General features: G+C 36.9%; 1 pseudogene; it reads left to right on the top strand.

Annotated features, from left to right (window-relative positions):
* Window positions 1-396: 396 nt before the first annotated feature.
* On the top strand, window positions 397-20,685 carry LOC144324563 (mortality factor 4-like protein 1; annotated as a pseudogene).
* Window positions 20,686-22,244: the final 1,559 nt, after the last annotated feature.

Raw genomic sequence — 22,244 nt, 5'->3', positions numbered from 1 at the left:
ACTTAAACTCTGTCCATATACAAAAATCAACTATGCATATTAAAAAGCAATTAGTTCAAAATAAGACTTAAATTACACATAATGTGAATTAATCCTGAATGTTTTCTTAGTATTACAAAGTTTGGAAATGTGAATATCTCTCATGGATACTCTCTACTATGCAATCATTCTTTCTGCTAATATTGACAGTTATGTTTATAAGTTTTTCTCCAAAATGTGTTTGAATGGTTATAAACAAGTATATAAACTCTATGAAACAACAGTATGCATTGCATAGGCAGATACCTGGTCTATCTACTCTCATTAGGCTTTCAAATTTCTGAAATTTTACTATCATCCTCACAGGTACTTTTTAGTGAATCTACTCTTTCCTTTTCTTCTTTTTCAAATGTAACAATGCGGGTGTTAGAACTTGAGAAAAGAAGAGCATGCCTTTTCAGGCAAAGGTGAGTACCCTATCTGCAAATATGTGCATTTAAGAAATATTTTCTTAGGAAGGAAACTAAGTCGGGAAAAATTAGAGAGGAAGACAAGCCATAAGACACTCCTAACTGGGAAACAAACAAAGGGTTGCAGAATGGGAGGGGTGGAGGAATGGGGTAGCTGTGTGACAGGCACTAAGGAAGGCACATGATGGGATGAGCACTGGGTGTTGTTATACTATATGTTGGCAAACTGAGTTTAAATATATTTTTTAAAAAGGGAAAATATTTTTAAGGGCTAAGCATAGGAGTTAGTTCCAAATATATTCTAGAATTGAGACAAATTAAAGGACTATATTGAGATAGAATATCTTAATCACTCAATAAAACATAAGAATTGGAACCTAAATTAGATACATTTAACTAAGAGGGAAAAGTAAGAAAATGACCCTTAAATGATCCTGTATTTACGGATACTGAAAAGTCCTTTATACTAAATCATTATTAATTTATTCTATATATTTTAATAAACCTTATTATATGTTCAACTCACGGTGGACTCATGGATCAAAAATTGAAAGAAAAAATATGTTTGCTTCCAAAGGGCTCCCTACTACATATTCTTATTAAGGGTGAAACAAACAAACAAGTACTATTCAACACGGAATCAACAAAAAAACAAGGTATTGTACTTATCACATTTTGAGTGAAGAGAAAAGTAACATGTTCTTCGAATAATATGTGTTAAAGCAACAGTGCGCGTAGCAATGATTTATGTTTAAATCTAGACAGATGCTTTTATGGCATGTGTTTGTATCGTTTCCTGAAATAAGGTAGAAGTAAGTAAAACAATTTTTCCCCTTTACTATAGGAAAGAATAAAGAAGAAAAATTAGTTGGGTGCTTGGACAGCTCTGTTGATTAAGCATCCAATTCTTGGGTTCTGCTCTAGTCATGATCTCATGGGTCATGAGATAGAGCCCTGCATAGAGACCCAAGTCCAGATTCAGGTTCAGTAGAGAGTCTTCTTAAGATTTCCTTCCCTCTGCCTGCTCCTTCATGTGTGTGTGCACATGCAAACACACTCACTCACCCAAATAAATAAATCTTTTTTTTTTTTTTTTTTTTTTTTTTAAAGAAGCAAGGTTAGAAATGTGGCTTTCAAAACTGTCCCTAACTTCCAGTTTCAGCCCTAGAGTGTAAAGTCAGCATTGGAAGTCAGCATTCCCATACCTACAACTAGAAAAATCTAGACAAACAGAAAATCAACACGTTTTCTGAATCATAAAACTGAGGAAACAGATGAAATCACAACCAAAACATGGTGTAGCTCAGCATACTTAAAGGAGAATCTGATCAATGAAATGGTAGACATACTTTAAATGCTAATTTTGGTGATTTGGTGGAGGCTCTATGTGGATTACCTTGAAAGTAAAATTCCTGGGCACCTGAGTGGCTCAGTCAGTTAAGCATCTGCCTTAAGCTCAGTTCATGATCCCTGAGTCCTGGGATCGAGCCTAAGGTCAGGCTCCACACTCTGTGGGAAGTCTGCTTCTCCCTTTCCCTGCTTCTTTCTCTCCCTCTGCCTCCCCCCACTGATGTCCTATTGAGCTTGTTCTCTCTCTCTCTCTCTCTCAAATAAATAAATAAAATCTTCAAAAAAAATAAGAAATTCTTGGGAACAGCAGCCTTAGGTCCTCAAACTTTTGAAGGTTATACCACCAGGAAACCCACCATATTCTCACTGTGAAGATTTGAAGAAGATTCACTGGTGGGTCTGGCAGGAGGAGAGGCAGCATAATCTTTGTGAAATACATCTGCAGCCTTCTGCATAATAAATGCCTTCTCTCCAAGAGAACAGGCTTCCCCAGAGCCTTCTTATCCCAGTTTTAGAGAAGAGATGTTTCTCTCACTCCAGGCTGCTCTGCTATTACTGTCTCATCCCAGGCGGAAATAACAGGGGTTGAAAGAGGGAATAGGGATACAGGGAGAAAAAACAATACCACTGGAGAAAGACTGTGAAGGTCAGAGCCCTAAAGTACAGTGCCACTAAAACACTGATATTTAATCAAACAAGTATAGAACACTCTCAATTCCCCACTCCTTACCACCACACCAACAAAGATCCAATGTAACAACAATGGATTACATCTGAAGGATGTGAAAGATACTGATTCTCTCCAAGGAAGAATACTTAGGGAAGCCCAAAATCAAGAAAGGAGATAAAAACAGAGACCATAGAGGAATTGGAAGCCTCTAGATACAATAACCATTAGCTATGACAACCTAGAGCTGTAACAAACATTAAATAGAATCTAATTCATAGCCAAATTAACATAATTCCCTACAATGAAGTCCTACTTAATTCAGTTCTTATGACTTGCTATAAAATATCTGATTTTTTAGTGGTAAAAAGGGCATACTAGAAGTCATATCAAAAAGTGAAAGCGTACAGATTATGACAAGAAAAGGCAATAATCAGAATTGGACTGTGATGTGTAGAAATTAACTGAGCACGAATTTAAAATAACTATGATTAATACATTAAGGGCTTTAATCAAAAGAGCAGACAACATGCAAGAGTAGATGGGCAATATAAACAGAAGGATGGAAGTTCCATAAGAAGGAAATGCTAGAATCAAAACCATTGCAACAGAAATGAGTAATGCCTTTAATGGGCTCATACAACATAGCTAAGAAAAAAAAAATCAATGGGCTTGATAATGAAGTGATATAAACATCATAAAATAAAATGAAAAGAGATAAACTAAAAAAAAAAAAAAAAAGGACAAAACAGAACATCTAAGAACTGTGGGGCAATTTCCAAAGATGCAGCATAGGTATAATTGGAATGTCAAAATGAAGCAGAAGAAATAATTGTGGAAATAATAGGTGAATTTTCCAAAATGGATGTTATGTAACAAGCCACAGTTCTAAGGTGCCCAGGAAACATCAGATAGAATAATCACCAAAACAACGAAACAAAAAATCCTGAGTAAAGCATATTCAACTTGCAGAATACCAAAGAGAAAGTCTTGAAACCCAAGGGGTTAGATTTGGGGAACATCTTACCTATAGTGGAACAAGAAGCAATCACAAGGGGATCCCTGGGTGGCTCAGCAGTTTAGCGCCTGCCTTTGGCCCGGGACGCGATCCTGGAGTCCCGAGATTGAGTCCCGCGTCGGACTCCCGGCATGGAGCCTGCTTCTCCCTCATGGAGCCTGCTTCTCCCTCTGCCTGTGTCTCTGCCTCTCTCTCTCTCTCTCTCTCTATGTCTATCATGAATAAATAAATAAAATCTTTAAAAAATAAAAAAGGAAGCAATTACAAAAAACTTCTCAGAAACCATACAAGTAATAAGGGAGTGTAAGTAAATAATTAAAATGTTGAAAGAAAAAGAAAAACAATCTAGAATTCTATACACAGCAAATTATTACTCTTCAAAAGTGAAGAAAAAGTAAATATTTTCCCAATTATCAAAAGCTGTGGTAATTCACTGCAACTAAATCTACCCTGCAGGAAAAAAGAAGTTTTTCAGACAGATGGGAAAATATACAGGTCAAACATTTAGATCTGCACAAAGAACAGAAGAGTATCTAAGAATAAATTAATGTAACATCAAATTTTTTTTAAATTAACTGATCTAAAACTTATTTTAAATGATTACATTAAAAATGTATTGGGCATTTATAGCATTTATAGTGATGACAGCAATATCACAAGGGGTTGTAGGTAGAAATTGGAAAGAGTTATAATTTCCTACCACACGTGAAATGGTATAGTATTTGAAAGTAAACTTACATAAGATAAAAATGCATATTACAAATTCTAGGGCAAGCACTATTTCTTTAATATAATGGATATTCTAATACAAGAGATAACATCAAATTATCTAAAATGCTTAACTAAAACCAGAAAAGGTAAAAAAAAAAAAAGTGGTAAAAAACTAAAAAAAAATCAATAAATATTAAATACTGACTAAAATTAGGAAACTGATATCAATCCAGCCATATCAATAATCATTTTAAATGTGAATGTCCTGAATATACCAAATAAAAGAGAGATTGTCAGAAAGTATGAAAAATCAGGAATAAACTATCTGTTGTCAAAAAAATAAAAATAAAAAAAAAATAAACTATCTGTTGTCTAAACAAAGCCCACTTTACATATAAAGACACTTTTAGGTTAAATGTAATGAAAAAAAAAAACTCAAAAACAAGAAAAACAGACCCTTAAAGACAGAAAACAAAGTGGTGGTTGTCAGAGGAAGGTGGGTGGAGTATGGGTGAAATAGATGGATTAAAAGGTATAAACTTCCAGCTATAGAAAAAATGAGTCACAAAGATGAAAAGCACAGCATAGGGAATACTGTCAACAATACTATAATAATATTGTATGGTGACTACACTTCTATGATGAGCACTGAGTAAGGAATGGAATTGTTGAATCAATATGTCCTATAACTGAAACTAATATAACATTGTATGTTAATTATACTTCAATAAAATAAATATCTTTAGGGAAAAAATTACTTCATCTCTAAGTCCCCATCCAACTCAAACATCATAGAACCTATTCTAAACTCTTACTTGGCAAAGGAGTCTTATTTTCTAAGACTATCTGGTAGCCACCCTGAGACCCAGGCCCAAACTTACAAATTAGCTTAAATCCCATTTTTAAAAAGATTTATTTATTTATTTGAAAAGGAGATGGGGGACAAGGGGGGCATGAGCTGGAGGTAGAGACAAAGGGATAAGGAGAGAGATCTCAAGCAGACTCTCTGCTAAGGGCAGAGCCTGACACCAGGCTTGATTCCAGGACCCTGAGATCATGACCTGAACTGAAATCAAGAGTCAGCCAGTTAATTGACTGAGTCACCCAGATGCTTCCCTATTTTTTTAAAACCTCTTTTGAAACATTAAAGCCCATATATATGTTTAAATAATCTTGTTATATTTGCTTTCCTTGCAGGGAGCTTTTTATTGTTTTCATTAAAATAAAAATCCCTCTGGTTCACTTTCTAAATGCGTTTTCACTAGGCCTCCAAAAAAATAAAGAAGAATGAAGAAAGACACACCATGCTAACACTTAACAGAGAAAAGCTGGAATAACTCTTATTATCTTCAGAAGAAGCGTTTTTTCAAAAAAATGATAATGGAAAGGGATAAAGAGGTGCAGTACATAATGATAAAGGTACCAATTCTCAAAGAAAATGCAACATTCTTATACATGGATGTAGGTAACAACCAGAAGGTCAAATAAAATATATCAGACAAAAACTGAGAACATCAAAGATAGATAACTCCACTATTCTTGTCAGAGACTTCAACAACCTCCATTAGTAATCCAGCAGGCAGAAAGTCAGTAAAGACAGAGCTGACTTGATTAACACTGTCAATCAACTTCATTGAACTGACATTTTTGGAACATGCCATGGAACAGCAGTAGAATATACATTCAGTTCAAGCTCACATGGACATTCAAGAGAGGCCATAGAACAAAGTTTAAAAACATGAAGAATAGAAATTATATAAAGTATGATTTCAGATCAAATGGAATTAAAATAGAATTCAAGAACAGAAAAATAGCAGAAAAATCCCTAAGTACTTGCAAATTAAACATCACAAACCCAAATTATAATAGGTCAATAAAGTTTTTTTAAAAAGTTAAAATGTTTTCAACTAAAACACAGAATATATAAAGAACTTCCAAAATTCAACACCCCCAAAATAAATAATATAATTAAAAATGGGTAGAGACATTAATAGACATTTTCCCAGACATACAGATGGCCAACAGACACATGAAAAGATGCTCAATATAATTTGTCATCAGGGAAATGCAGATCAAAACTTCAATTGGATATCACCTTGGACCTGTCGGCAAGGCTAAAGTTAACAACACAAGAAACAATAGGTGTTGGTGGATGTGGAGAAAGGGGAACTCTTAGACTGTTCACAGGAATGCAAACTAATACAGCCATTGTGGAAAAACAGTATGGATGTTCCTCAAAAAGTTAAAACTAGAACGACCCTATGATCCAGCAATTGCATTACTAGGTATTTACTCAAAAAATGCAAAAATAGTAACTCAAAGGAATACATGCAACCCAATATTGATAGCAGTATTATCAGTAATAGCCAAATTTTGAAAACAGCCCAAGTGTCCAATGATAGATGAATGGATAAATTAGATGTGGTATACATATACAATGGAATATTATTTAGACATAAACAAGAATGAAATCTTGCCATTTGCAAGGACATGGATAGAGCTAGAGAATATTATTTTAAGGGAAATAAGTCAGAGAAAGACAAATAGCATGATTTCACTCATATGTAGAATTTAAGAAACAAAGGAACAAAAAGAGAGAGGAAGGCAAGAAACAGACTTTTTTTTTTTTAAGATTATTCATTTATTTATTCATGAGAGAGGCAGAGACATAGGCAGAGAGAGAAGCAGGCTCTCTATAGGAAGCCCAATGAGGGACTTGATCCTGGACCCTGGGATCATGATCTGAGCCCAAGGCAGAAGTTTAACCACTGAGCCACCCAGGCATCCCAAGAAACATACTTTTAACTATAGAGAACAAACCAATGATTACCAGAAGGGTGGCGGGTGGGGGGATGGGTGAAATGTGATAAGGAAGAAGGAGGGCTCTTGTGATGAGCACCACATGAGGTATAGAAGTGCTGAACCACTAAATTGTACATCGGAAACTAATATTACAGTGTATGTTAACTAACTGGAATTTAAATAAAAAGTTGAAAATTTTTTTTCAACTAAAAAAATTAAAACACAAAAATCAAAATCTATGGCATTCAGCAGAAGTAGAGCTTAGGATAAGAATTTAACTCATATGTTAGAAAAAATATCTAAAAGTTAAACACGTTTCCCCTTTAGTAAACTAAAGGGAAAAAAAGAAATTTGGGGGGCATTTGGTTGGCTCAGTGGTTGAGCGTCTGCCTTTGGCTTAGGTCATGATCCTGGGGTCCTGGGATTGAGTCCCCCATCACATTCCCCACAGGGAGCCTGCTTCTCTCTCTGCCTATATCTCTGCTTCTCTCTGTGTGTCTCTCATGAATAAATAGAATCTTAAAAGAGAGAGAGAGAAATTTAAGCTAAAAAACAAACAAACAAACAAACAGCAACAGTGGAAGAACTTTTAAAATAAATACAACTTAGAAAAGATACCAGTGAAATTGAAGACATAAAAATCATACAAGAGAATCAACAAAACCCAAAGTAGGTTATTTGAAAAGATTAATAAAATTGATAAAACTATACCCAGTCTCAACAAGAAAAAAAAAAAAAAGACAGAAGACACAAATTACCAATATTAGTTATGCAAGAGAGGTTATCTTGACTTATGGATATTAAGTGGATATTAAAAGGGTAGTAATGGATACTATGAACAATTTCATGCTTATGCATTTGATTACTCAAAAACACTCATTCCTTGAAAGACATAAACTACAAAGCTCTATATTAAACAAACTGAATCAATAATAAATAAGGAAAGGAGGAAGAAAGTAGATGGAAGGAACGACAGATGAAGGAAGGAAGGAAGAAAGGAAGGATTCAATTGCGAAGAATTCTCATTCATTTTTGAGAGGAATGCAAAATCATATAGCAATTTTGGAAAAGAGTTTGGCAGTTTCTTATAAAGTTAAACATAGTCTTATATGATCTAGCAATGAATTCTTAGGTATTTGCTCAATTGTTTTGAGTAGTTAAGGCCACTCAAAAATCTGGAATTCGTGTTTATTACAACTTTATTAATAATCAACAAAACTAGAAGCAACCAAAATGCTCTCAACAGATGAATAGCTAAACACACTGTAGCACAACTATAAACTGCAATCATATTCATTGATAAAAAGGAATGTGCTGCTAATCCATGCAAAGTCACAGTGAGACTTAAAAGAACATTACTGAGTGATATTAGCCAGTAAATCGGCTCCATGCTATATGACCTCATTTATTTGACAATCTGGAAAGGGAAACTATAGCAACATTAAACATACCAGTGGTTGTCATGAGTTTAGATTTGGGGGAATTAATCCCTGGGTGGCGCAGCGGTTTGGCGCCTGCCTTTGGCCCAGGGCGTGATCCTGGAGACCTGGGATTGAATCCCACGTCGGGCTCCCGGTGCATGGAGCCTGCTTCCCCCTCTGCCTGTGTCTCTGCCTCTCTGTCTCTCTCTCTCTGTGACTATCATAAATAAATAAAAATTAAAAGAAAAAAAAGTTTTAGATTTGGGGGAATTAGGGCATCTGAGTGGCTCAGTAGTTTAGCATCTACCTTTGGCTCAATTTGTGATTCCAGAATCTTGGGATCCAGTCAATATTGGGCTCCCTGCAGGGAGCCTGCTTATCCCTCTACCTCTCTCTCTCTCTCTCTCTCTCTCTCTGTGTGTGTGTGTGTGTGTGTGTGTGTCTCATGAATAAATAAATAAAAACTTAAGAAAAGGTTTTGGGGAATTGAACAGGTGGAGCATAAGGGATGGTTAAGGCAGTGAAACTTTTTTTAGGATACTGTAATGGTTGCCACATGACACTATAAATTTGACAAATCTCATAGAACTTTACAGTATAAAGGGTGAAAACTAATATATGAAAATTAAATATAGACACAGAAATATACTTTATGTGATGTTTGGGGAATTCCTGAATGGGATGTGAGAAAAGAAACTGATTGAATTCAAAAATATGAATCAACCTCACTTAAGGGAGTGGGGGAAAGAGATGCTCACTTGTGAACTGCTGGAACGCAATGGAGTCTGTATAACTAAAGGTCAAAGAAAGAGTACATCAGCACTGTACTCTCATAGTGTGCCAGTGTGCACTGGGTCAGGCTAACAATTTCGAAACCACTACACATGTATACCAGGATTAAACAATTAAGAGCTGAGCGGTGGAAGATATGTTTCTCAGTCTTGGATTAGGAGACTACAAATAATTGAAGAGTTGAATGAGCCCTGGGGTAATGATGGTACTTGGTTAAAGTTCAAGACATCAGTAAGATGATGTGAAGTGAAAATATTTAAAACGTTGAAAGAAAAAAATTAAAATTCTGTATTCAACAACAACCCTGTAAATTAGGTACTGTTATCATCCACATTTTACAGATGAAGAAATTGAGGCATGATGAGAGTAAGTAACTTTTCCTAAAGTTACATAATTCGTGATAGAACTGGAGTCTGAACCCAGGCCTATGTCTGGAGTCCGTATTCTTCTCCATTATGCTACACTGGTTACCTTTCCACTTATTTTTTATCACAACATCTTTATGTTTTTACAGCACCTGGTTGTTTCTGTGGCTGTCTTGATGACTAGGAGTTGAGCAAAAGATCAGATAATCTTTATTAATTAATGAAAGAATGGATGAATACAGATACAATTTTGACATAATGATAGCTGTCCTTGGTTGCTTGGGAGCTGAAGTTACCACATGAGTTGTTAGAAACTAATTCAAATCCACCTAAAAAAATGATAGGATGATTTTTATGTCATCTAGCCTGTAGTTACTTAACAGTATACTAAAGGATTTTTTCAATCAAACCAGTAAGGTTTTGCTGAGCATTTGTTATGTAGCTCACATTGTACTCGGCACAGAGGGAAACATTTGATGATGACTCCATTGTAGTCCAACCATGAAGCTGTAGAAACAAGCTCTACTACTGGGAATCTGTGAGGTAAGAGGACAAGATAAAATTTGCTCTAAGTTGTACATCACTGACTGTAAATATGTGAAAAGGCAGGGAAACATTTACACATGATGAGTTTGTCTGGGGGAAATTCTCATACAGTATTCTTTGAGGGACAGACTTTCACCTATGATATATTCATCAGCTAGCCTACCCTTTCTAGGAGAACACATATGTCATTGTTGATTGATTTCATAAATGAGTGGAGTTGTTTTATGATTGAAAGTATTTCGGTCTGAAAAGCATTTCAGCAAATGGAAATGAGGAGGTCTTACCCTGGCCAGGAATTTGGGAGGTGATGGAAAAACAGAGATGAGCAAAGGTGGATTCCTTAGATTCAGAATGCTGATGGCCAACCCATGAATACAGACCCAAAGAAGGAAAAGAGAGTGTTCAAATTATTTACCATACTGTATTAGAGATGGGTAGGAGGTGTGGATTGAAAAGCAGATTTCCCTTGAAGGCTAAGCTTGAGGGTCTCTCATTTGAAAGTGTCACTTCTAAAGTTCAGCAGATTCTCCTCTAGGAACATGGGATAAAGCACTGCATTGTCCACTCACTAATAGCTTAGGGCTCCCTGAGCCCAGTTTTTACACTCTAGGCCAGTTGTTCTCAACTAAGCAAAGCCTGGAGACAGTTTTTAATAGAGTGACTGGGGCCAGAGGGTGGTCCTGGCATCTGGTGGTAGAGGCCAGTGATCCGCCACAAGATCCACAATACAAAGGACAGCCTCCTGGCCCAGGGCACAATCCTGGAGACCCGGGATCGAATCCCATGTCGGGCTCCCGGTGCATGGAGCCTGCTTCTCCCTCTGCCTGTGTCTCTGCCTTTCTCTCTCTCTGTGTGACTATCATAAATAAGTAAAAAAATTAAAAAAAAAAAAAAAAGGACAGCCTCCTGCAACAAAGAATTGTTGGATTCACAATGTCAGTAGTGCTCTGGTACAGGGATTGTGGGTGAGGGCAGCAGGCTGTCAACATACCCTCATTACCCAGAACCTAACTTTGATCCTGATAATAAGAATGTGAACAAACTCTGCTCAGCTCCTCAGAGGGGGAGAAGAAGGTAGGGTAATTTAGCAACTGTCAATGAAGAGAACCTGGCCACAGACCAGCTACTTGATGCAGCTGTCCTACCCCACCCCAAAAGAATGTGAGTCTATCTTTATTTTCTACCCAACTTTTTCCTTAATTCGATCTCTCTGATTTCACCTGTCCCTATTTACTTGATCCTCCATTCAATTCCACTACTCTATACCCTTCCTTCATTCCTTGTATTGACTCTGATATTCCAAATCCAATAAAATATATTCCAAAAATTTACATTGTTTTAGAAAAGGTAATTATTTTAGAGAAGGTAATTAATTTCTAGATAAATTCTCCTAATTCTCATTTGAAACATTCATCACTTTTACATATTTATTCGATTTAATAATCCATTTCATTGAAAATACAATTTTGTTAAACCAGAAATTCCTCTCTTGCTTTGGGTTAATGTCAAAGTATCAACCAACATTTGAACCTCCAAAGCAGATGAAAGCTATCTGTTGTTGAATAATTACTACTGCTTCAGCTGTATTAGCAAACCTTTCTTTTTATTTCTATGTTCACTTTTGAAACGTATTAGGTGTTTGAATTTTTAAAGAATTGAGTAGGCCTATAACCCAAGATTTTATGAGGATTTATAACTCTACATTTCATTAAATATATGTCTGGAACTAGTGCTTTAATAGGAAAAAATAGTCTTTAGAATTGTGAAAGGTAGCAATACATTTGATGGTCAAAATAAAGTAGGAAAGAAAAATGAATGAAAATTCTATTAACATATCAAAAATGTTTTTGAAAGCATAAAATAATAGAAGTACATTTTTTTTTAGCACCAAGGAATTGCTGTGTTAGTTTCAACTCCTTGAGAAATTTATCTTTAGGAGATAAATTACATCACTTCTAATAAGAAGAAGGACATATAACATGAATGAAATTGAAAAAAGAGGGAGAAGGTAAAAGAAGTAGTGATGAAAATGAGAAATGGGACAAATTAAGAGGGTTGAGAAGGTGGGGGAGGTGCAGGAGCAGCAGAGTGACCCCTGGGAACCCAACTGGCCTGCTGTTTTCAAAATCGACCAAAGCAGGCTTAGCGTACTATCTGAGATTTGTTAAATCTTGTTGAGAATAAGTTTTGTCTCTTCCTACTGAGTTAAGGCCTTCAAACCTATAATATAGTACAGATTAAGAATTAATGTTAGACATTTTCTTGTCTAGGAGCATTATTACACTTAATAGCTCTCATTAAGAAGCCAGAGCTGAGTCATTTGAGTACAGATCAGAATAACATTTATGCTTTTGCATCTAGACCTATTTCAGATTAAGTACTACTGACCAGCCCTCTAGGATATCATTTGGGCCTCATTTTTTTTTTCCTCAAGATGTACATTTATTTAGAGAGAAATTTTCCCATTGACATGTGAGAGTTGTATGTTTTTGTCTGTCTGTACTTACATTCTTTTTTTTTTTTAAGATTTATTTATTTATGAGAGACAGAGAGTTGAGGGAGAGGCAGAGAAAGGAGGAGACAAAGAGTCAGAAGCTTTAACCAACTGAGCTACTCAGGCACTGTTGTGCTTATATTCTTATTGGAAACCTTTCTATTGTCATGGTAAAGAGTTTTGAAATCTATAAACCCATATTGTCAAAACATTACTTTGAAGTTATTAATAAACTCAATGTAATTCTTAGAAATGATTGCCCTCAAAAGTTATCTTCCATATTAAGTATTTTCTTTGGAAAAATATTGTAAAATTCAATTTATTTTGAAATATAGACCACTATGTTAAAATAACTGTTTATCAAATAATCATCAAATAACTAACCAAAAAACAAACTAACAAACAAAACCCCAAATATGAGACTTTTAAAGTAAGCATTATCTCAGGAAAACCTTCCCAGATTAAATTTGCTGTTGCTGTTGCTTTTTTGGTTTTAAGTAATTCTCATAGGTTTAATTAAATATTTACTGCATGTTTATTTAACTAATGTCTGTATGCCCCTACCAGATAATACTTCCAGAAGGCAAAGTATGTGTCACTTTTATGTCTAGTGATTGACGTATCACAATGGCCTGATATATTTGTGAATATATTGTGAATGACAGGCAGGTCTAGCATGAACTCTGAGAAGGTGGACAGCTTGTGTTGTGTCACACAGCCTGCTATCCTGGCCATGGTGACCCAAGTATTAAATTCTGTACTGAAACATCTTCAAAGTTCTCACTCTCTATTTCACTTGATGATACCACAATAAATTTAGGACAGACATATTTATCACCCATATCCTCAGTCTCTCTCTTTCTACTAATGAGGAAGCATTACATGTAAATATAAAGTAATGATGTGTTTACAGTCAAACCTCCTTTGATTAAAATTAATAAAGAGAGAAGGCTGGCTATGAGGTAGGATTCTCACTAGCTTTTGTATTCCTTTTCTAAATGTATCTCCCCAGTGTTCAGCAGGCTTTATCTTGCTAAATGTTAGAAGATTATGCTAATTAATAAACAAGTGAAGACAGCAGAAGGGATGAACAGAACATTAATTTATCCTGCTTAAGGCTTTAAATAAAATCTTCTCAGACCATGAGGGGAAAAAATAACTTGGACAGCTTTTTAATAACACACAGCTATTAATTAATATTTTCTTATGAATTATCTTTCCCCAACTCCATGAGAAGAGCCATTTGAAATTTAATATTTTTCCAAAAAAGCCACAAGAAATTGCCATGCCCAGTTCTCCAGAACAAGAGCATTTTATGTTTTATTTTATTTCATCTTGTTTTAAGCTCGGTGGGTTAGAATTTGTTAGCTCATTGGATTGTAAAATATACCTCTGTAGCAAACTATTATTGAAGTGCTTTGTCATTGAAGCATAGAAGTTGGCATCCTGTAGGATTATCCTGCTAGTGATTTCATATGCAGGGCCCACTGGAGCTGTGTCTATTTGTTCTGCTGACAAGCCACAGAGTCTAAACTTTTAAAAGAATTGAGTTATGTTTAACAACATCCCTGCATTTTTCCTAAAAAGAAATGAAATATTTAGAGAAGGTCGACAGTTTTAGGAAGAAGAAAAGAACTGTCACTGGCGGCCACTGTTTTCCCAGCATGAGGTGCCCAGCTGAAGTGATACACTGTTTATCTAAGGGACCGTCAGCAGACATGTTGTGGATTCGATAAAATTTATAAAATCTATAGTGTTGACTTGCCAGAGAAAGAAGTCCTTTTACTTCCTTACAGAAACCTGCACAAGAATACAGATTGTTGCACAGCTGATTGCTATCTGTGCCACAGATGAACAAAAAGGATAGGGCCGACCGTGGGGAGCTTCTGGATACTCAGACACCCTGACAACAAGGTGGTTATGGGGGTCTGAGCCAGAGGCCACAGAGGAAAAACCAAGTGTTGAAAAGTCAGGGAATTATCCCCATTGAGAGAAAGAGAGAAAAACAGAATTCATTATAGCTTGAAAGAAAGAAGGTAGAATGGACACCTCATCTTCAAGGAGAAGCAATATTGCTTAGGGAAAAATGAGCAGTGGCCTTTTCTGTCAACTGAGAACGTTAGAGGTTTACCAAGAAGGATTTAGGTTAAGCCTTGAAAGGCCACTTATGCTGCCCAGTAGGAACTCGTGTCATCAAATACAACTTCAGATTTTCCTTGTCAAGATATTTATTATTCTGAAATATGTGCATTCATGAGCTCTACCCAAAACTACAAATTTGTTTTCAAGTGACTTTCAAGTCTTGAACTCTGTGTCCTAGATTCCCCGAGGAGAGGGCTTATGAATGGGGTCAAGCCAACAGCCTGTAATTTTCTATGCTTCCAAACACTTGCCTAAATTACAACTTCATGGAGTCAAAAATCCCAATAAAAAGTCATGACATTGGAGTCACTTGATGGGTGATACCCAGAGTTCTCAGAATAAAATAGGCACCTATGTATTTTAATACTTTCAGGACAAATCTCAAATTAATTTAATTACATTCAGTGTCTGTTTATAAAGAGCTCATTTCAAATTCTTGGTAAAGCTTTCCTTCAACAGTATACCACTAGTGGCTAAGTTTTGAAGGAGTCAAAAATTATCTGTGGACTTTCAACTGCGCAGGGCACCCCTCACCCTTGCATTGTTTGAAGATCAACTGTACTCAAAATACCCAAAGATGTGTTTTTTGAAATGCTTAATCAAATAGAAAAATCAGACTATGAATTCAAAATAAGAGAATTCATAACTTAATAATACTTCAATAGAAACAAGAGATTTCCAAGTGTAGTGATTTTAAAAATAAAGAAAAATGTGATCAATTGAAACTCACACTTAAATAACTTATATACTTAACATATCCAGTTGACTACACTGACACCTTCCCTGGTAATAACCAAAAAATAAAACCAACTAATACACATATTTCTTTCATCCGTGCATGACATAGTAGGGAAAGAAACAATTACTCTGGAAAGAAAACTAGCAATAACTGTATCATCGCCTTGATGCGAGAAATCCTTTCAGACACTTTGGCCCTGAGCAGTGAAGAAAAACAGAAGTTGATTTTCTTCTGGGATTTTTGCAACCACGCCCCAGCCCTGAAGGAAGTTTATAGCTCAACAGAAACTACTTCAACCCAAAGAGCTGCAAGACACTAGTTTAAAATTCTAAGTCATGGTTCTATTGTGATTGTGGAAACCTCTTGAAGAAGCAAAAAGAAACTTTTTTTTTAGGAGGAGTTTTTACCTGAGGTCAAATAGTTCAAGTAATTTCCATATATAAATGCCCACAAAAATGCACATTTCACATTAAAATAGAAAATACACAAAGTGATGCTATCATTAGTAATTACAAAAGTTAATGCGGGGGGCACCTTGGTGGCTCAGTGGGTTCAGGGCTCAACTCTTGATTTTGGTGCAGGTCATGATCTCAGAGTCCTGAGATGGAGCCCCACATAGGACTCCCTACTCAGCAGCCGGAGGGGGGGGGGGGGCGGTCAGCTTCTCTCCTTCTCCCTCTGCCCCTCCCCCTGGCTCAGGAGCTCATGCTCACTCTCTCTCTCTCTCAAATAAATAAATCTTTAAAAATTAATACAAGAATAAGCCTCAAAATCATTAAATTATGGTATGATAAAAATAGCACTTCAGATATTTTAATAGGTTCCTAGAAATACAGCAAAGGCATACAAATTTGAACAAGGAGGGATCCCTGGGTGGCGCAGCAGTTTGGCGCCTGCCTTTGGCCCAGGGCGCAATCCTGGAGACCCAGGATCGAATCCCACGTCGGGCTCCCAGTGCATGGAGCCTGCTTCTCCCTCTGTCTGTGTCTCTGCCTCTCTCTCTCTCTCTCTCTCTCTGTGACTATCATAAATAAATAAAAATTAAAAAAAAAACAAAAAAACAAAAAAACAAATTTGAACAAGGAAAATTTCAAATTCTTTCAAATAGAAAAAGGCTGGGGTGGGGGGACGAGTGTTTCTGTGTGCCACTACTGGCTCCTTGTTTGGGGAAAGAAAAGGGACAGAGAAATGGGGACTGATGAATTGCTGTGATGGTTAATTTTATGTGTTCACTTGGCCAGTCCACGGTACCCACATATTTGATCAAATACCAGTCTAGATGTTGCTGTGAAGGTATTTTTACATGAGATTCACATGTAATCTGATTATCCTCCATATGTGCCTGGACCTCATCCAACCATTTGAAGTCTATAGAGAAAAAGACTGAGGGACCCCAAGAAAGAGCCGGTCATGTCTCCACAGGACTTCTGACCTCCAGCTGTGGCATCAACACTTCCCTGAGTTTCTGGCCTGTCTGACCTGTAAGTTTGGATTTACCAATCCCCAAAATCATAAAAACCAATTTCTTAATATAAATCTCTCCCTCCTCCCCGGTTCCACATCTCCTTGTCCACTCCCGTCTCTCCCCCTGCATGCCTACAGAGTGACCACCCTGACAGCTCAAACGCTACCTCTAATACGACTGTTTATGTAAGGGACTGTCCTATTCACCTTACCCTGAAAAACTAAGAATTCAGAGAAGCTCAGCTTATCAGCCTACTTTCTACTCATTTAGAAAACATCAAAAGTTAAAGGTGAATCAGCATCTTAAAGGCAGAAAGGACCCAACAAAAATTGACTCCCTGAACTTAACTTGAAGAAAACAGGAGAGCAGGCAAGATCATAAAACAAATAATAACCATACAACAACTGTAACAATGATGACAACACAACTGTCTGGTATAACTGTACACTTAGAACCCAGGTGATGTTGTAAAGAGACATGACGGTTCCTAAAGAGAAGTGCTGCTACGTAAATGACTTAATGAGGATTGGCTGAATGAATGGTTCTGTGTGCAAGGGGGTTGTGTGTGTGGGGGGGTGTATGACTGTGTATGGGGGGTTGTGTGTGTGTGTGTGTGTGACTGTGGGGCATGTGCCTGGTTGTGTGTGGGTGTGGGTGTGTGGCTGTGGGGGGTGTGGCGATGTGTTGGAGTGTGAAGGGGGGCATGGGTGTGAAAGACAGACACACAGAGAAAAATAGGGCAGAGAAAGAGACAGTGAACGTGAGACAGAGACAGGGGAGATGTGCTGACAAATCACATGGAAGATCCTGAAAGCACTGATACCCTGGAGCATCAGCTGAATTAATGATTATGCCACAACCCAAAGTAAAAAGGAAATGAGGTAAGGATTTTAGTAAAATACTAATACTTTGAGAAACCTTAACTAGTGATTTGACGTTGCAACTGCTTCACAGCTAAAATTCTTACTGAATTTGAAATGTTCTTTGTTATTGTTGTCCTGATTCCAGTGTGATTCAGGGACTAGAGCAGGATTAAATGGCTTTACTCTGCCATCACTTGATTAGAAATTACGGACTGAAGATTCCATTCCCCTAATATATTAACATTATACAAATATTGATCTTACTCTATTCCATCAGTCTTTCTTTGTGTATCAGTATCACCATTTTGAAACCTATGATGCATTGTTTCACTTTTGCAGTTTGTCTTATTCTTTTTTTATTTTTTTAATTTTAATTTTAATTTAGTTCTTTTTTTTTTTTTTTTTAGTTTGTCTTAATCTTATTTTTTTTTTGGCAAAAAGTCTCTGATTATGCTCATACTGTACCCGAAGATGAATTTTATGATTCTTTTCACTACTCCACAAAACAGCCCTGCCTGCTGGGACATGGATGCAGAGTGACCGAATTGTTGCCATATCTATTTTTCTTTGAGGGGATGCCTAATAATTTCCATCTCTGGCTCAATTTAAGTGAAGATAATTCTGAATTTTTTCTTATACTTTTCAGGTTCACTTGAAGTAATTGGCCTTTGTCCTTTAAGTGTGTTTTTTAAAAGGCCACCCATTAGTTCATGAGTTAGTAAGTGTCACATGTTTGGCCTCTGTCTGGCCCTGTAGCTTTTCTGTCTTGCTTCTTTCCAAATGAAGTACTCTGCTCTCTAACTTGGTAATTCTGTGTTTGCCTCTCTGTTTTGTATTCTGCGGCAGGCTTGTGTTGGGAAAGTGTTACTATAATTTGCTCCTTTTGATAAAACTAACTTTCTTGTTGATGTTTAAGCTGAAAAAGCTTTCCTTTGCCGTGCCGAAGCAGAAATGCTTTTATCTTCATGTATGGCATCACTGAGCATCTCCTCTGACTGCAAGAGTTCAGAGATGTGCTTTATCATTTATCATTTCATACTCACCACTGAGAATCAGATTTATTTCCAATGACATTGACAGTAAACGAAAGGTAGCAAGGCCATGCAGTTTTAGGGTCATACTCCTCTGAACATTGATTTGGACAATTTCCTCTTGAGGCATACAGTTGGGTATTAGTGTTATGTTCATGTTACGTTTACCGTTCTTTTTTTTTTTTTTTTTAATTGAAGTTTGATTTGAACTTGTTCTTTCATTCCTACAAGTGTTCATTAATTAGCTATAACCTTCCAGGTGTTAGATCATTGCAAAAGATGGAAACATTTAGAAACTGTGGTTCTTATTCTGAAACAGCTCAGTCTATTATGATAATAGACAAATAAACCAGAATTTTAGAGCGTTGGGTAAACATTATGATATGTACTATGAAAGCAGGTAACATGGGAAGAGGTTGCATGGGGGAAAGGACCAAACTCTGATTAGTGTGTGTTCGGGGGAAGCATGCTTTCAAATACTGTGACTGAACCAAATCTTGCAGGATGAGAAATTAGTCAGCCAGTGCATGGGTAAAAGGCATTCCTACAGTGAAGATCACATGCATTTGGAAACAAATGGGAGGAAGCAGAATCCATTCAGATTTTCAGTGCATTTCTCTAAGACTTAAGTACATGGTATAAGGTAAATGAAGTAAGAACTGTGGCCGGTGAAGAAAATAGATCATAGAGTTACAAGCAAAACAGTTTACAAAATAAACTATATAACCTTTATGTAAAGGTTGCCATAAAGGACAAACGAGTGAAATACTTTTTACATTACAGTGGTTGGAATAAAAATTGGGATTGAGTGGGTTCTAGAAAGCAGGGTATTCAAATATATGGACACCAATCTATGGAAACAGTGTGAACTTCAAACAGCCAGTCAGGAAGTGCCCAGGTGGCTCAGTAGGCTAAGCATCTGCCTTCAGCTCAGGTCATGACTCTGGGGTCCTGCGATCAAACCCCACATGGGGTTCCCTGCTCAGTGGGAGACCTGCTTCTCCCTCTCCCTCTGCACTCCCCCTGCTTGTGCTCTCTCACACTCTCTGTCTCTCAAATAAATAAATAAAATCTTTTTTTTTTTTTTTTTTTTTTTTTTTAGCAAAACAAAAAACAAACAGCCAGTCAGGAGCAATATGCAAAGATTACAACGAGGCAGGCTGCCCCAAGAAAGAAGACTTCTAGTCTGCCAATAGACAAACGCTCAAGTAAAAGCCAAAATGAGGGAACTGAAAAAGCTGGATAAGATAGTGGCAGACCAGGGAAACATCTCAGCCCCCTCACAAGTAAAAGGCCTCAATGGATCCCACTGCCCTTTAATTCATGAACAAAATTAAAATAAAAATTCCTAAGAACTAAAACCATGGCTTGTTGATGATTGGGACTTAACTACCAGGCAGCAACAGATCTTTTATCTTCCTGCCAAGAAGAATATGGATCCCATGCCCTGCAAATTACCAGAAATCTCAAGAAACACAGATAATAAGGAGTAATGCAGTTAATGAGGTTGTGGCACATATAAAGAAATATTTCAGAGAACTTTTGGGCACTCAAATACTCTACAACCTTGAGAGACCACAGGACACGGAGATCCTTGCAGATCATCCAGATGTACCCCTGACCCAGGTGTATGGAGCACCACATCTACTGAGATTATTTTTACGAATTGGAGCAATGTTGGCCTACACAACTCTGGATGAGAAAAGCGTTGTGTTATTACTGAATTACCCTCATGATTTCCTAAAATACCTGGCACAGAATTCTGCAACCCAGTTTAGTGCCAGAGATTATGAAGTGGCTCTTCTTGTGTACCATCGGGAGGCTGTGTGAGGTGACGCCCTGACACTTCCTTTGTTTGGATCTCTGAATACACATTTTTGTTCTTAGTCCTTCTCTTGGACAAATGATGTACTTTCAAAATGTTAGTGTATAACAACTGATGTTTGTTTTCTGCTTGATTTTAAACAGAGAAAATAAGAAGGATTATAGCTCCAAAAACAAAACAAAACAAAACAAAATAAACTATACACATGATTTCTTGATTCCAGAAAAACTAAAAGCACTTCAATGGCCATTTATGACGTATTGACACTTAAATAATCTTGGGAAGATTATGTATAAAAAGAGGTTACAAAACCTGCCTAAGAGTAGAAAGTAGAAAAATATTTACTTCATTAACAGATTTAAGGAAAGTGATCTCTGGAGTCAACTGTTTACACCGATCCTTCTGACTTCCTTCTCATGGGAATTTTAAATCTGTCACTCTCCCATTTCAGTCAAGCAAGACTATCGGTGATGTCATTCCTCAGGCTATCACTCTCTGCCTTCATAACCCGAAATTCAAGCTGACTTTTAAGGACCAGTCCAGGACTTACTTGACACAAATCCTTCACTGAGTCTCAGAGCCATCTGTTTCTGTTCAGATCTGAAGTCTTATATCAGCCACTTCCTGTGACAGGGTTTTATTCATTTCTAGAAATCTTAACTTAAGCTTTGTTATAACTTGTTTGTTTTAAGGATTTATTTATTCAATTATTTATTTGAGAGAGAGAGAGAGAGAGAGAGCAAACAGAGGGAGAGGGTGAAGCAGACTCTCCGCTGAGCAGGGAGCCCAATGCGGAACTCAATCACAGGTCTCTGGGATCATAACCTGAGCCAAAGGCAGATGCTTAACCAAGTCACCCAGGCAACTCTGTTATAGCTTCTTTTGATTTCTTAAAAATGTTTTATCTATCTAACTTATCTTTGAACACCTTCAAGCTGCCTTCAGGATATGCCTTGTTCTGCTAGCACATCTGACTATGCAGGGAACCTAAGATTGATTTTGTAGTATTAGAGGTTATGATACCAAGTGATATTGTGAAGGAAGACCACAAACAAGACTACAACACTTGCCCTGTCGTACCACCTTCATCCAGGAAATGAAGTGATGTACACACTCGGTACTTTCAAACTTGGAAATACGTAACGGGTTGCCACTAGTCTTTTTTTTTTTTTTTTAACCACTTTATTGATGTATGATTGACATAAACAGTTGTACACATTTAATGTATACAACTTGATGAGTTTGCACATAAGTATACAACCGTAAAACCCACACCACAGTCTATGCCATAAACATATCCACCACCTCCAAAAGTTTCCTCCTGCTGTATGCTTTATTACTTTTTTGTGATAAGAACACTTGAGATCTGTCTCTGAACAAATTTTCAAGTATACAATGCAGTAGCATTGCCTACAGGCTCTATGCTGCCCAGCAGACCTCTAGGGCTTACACATCTTACATAACTGGCACTTTTATAAACTTTGATTGATACCTCTTCACTTCCTTCTCCCTCAAGCCCCTGGAAACCATGATTCGTACTCTCTGCCTCTATAGATTTAACTAT

This window comes from Canis aureus, chromosome 12 (genome assembly GCF_053574225.1).
Source record: "Canis aureus isolate CA01 chromosome 12, VMU_Caureus_v.1.0, whole genome shotgun sequence".
NCBI classification, from domain to species: domain Eukaryota; kingdom Metazoa; phylum Chordata; class Mammalia; order Carnivora; family Canidae; genus Canis; species Canis aureus.
The sequence above is the reverse complement of the archived record's forward strand: the minus strand, read 5'-3'. Positions and strand labels throughout refer to the sequence as shown.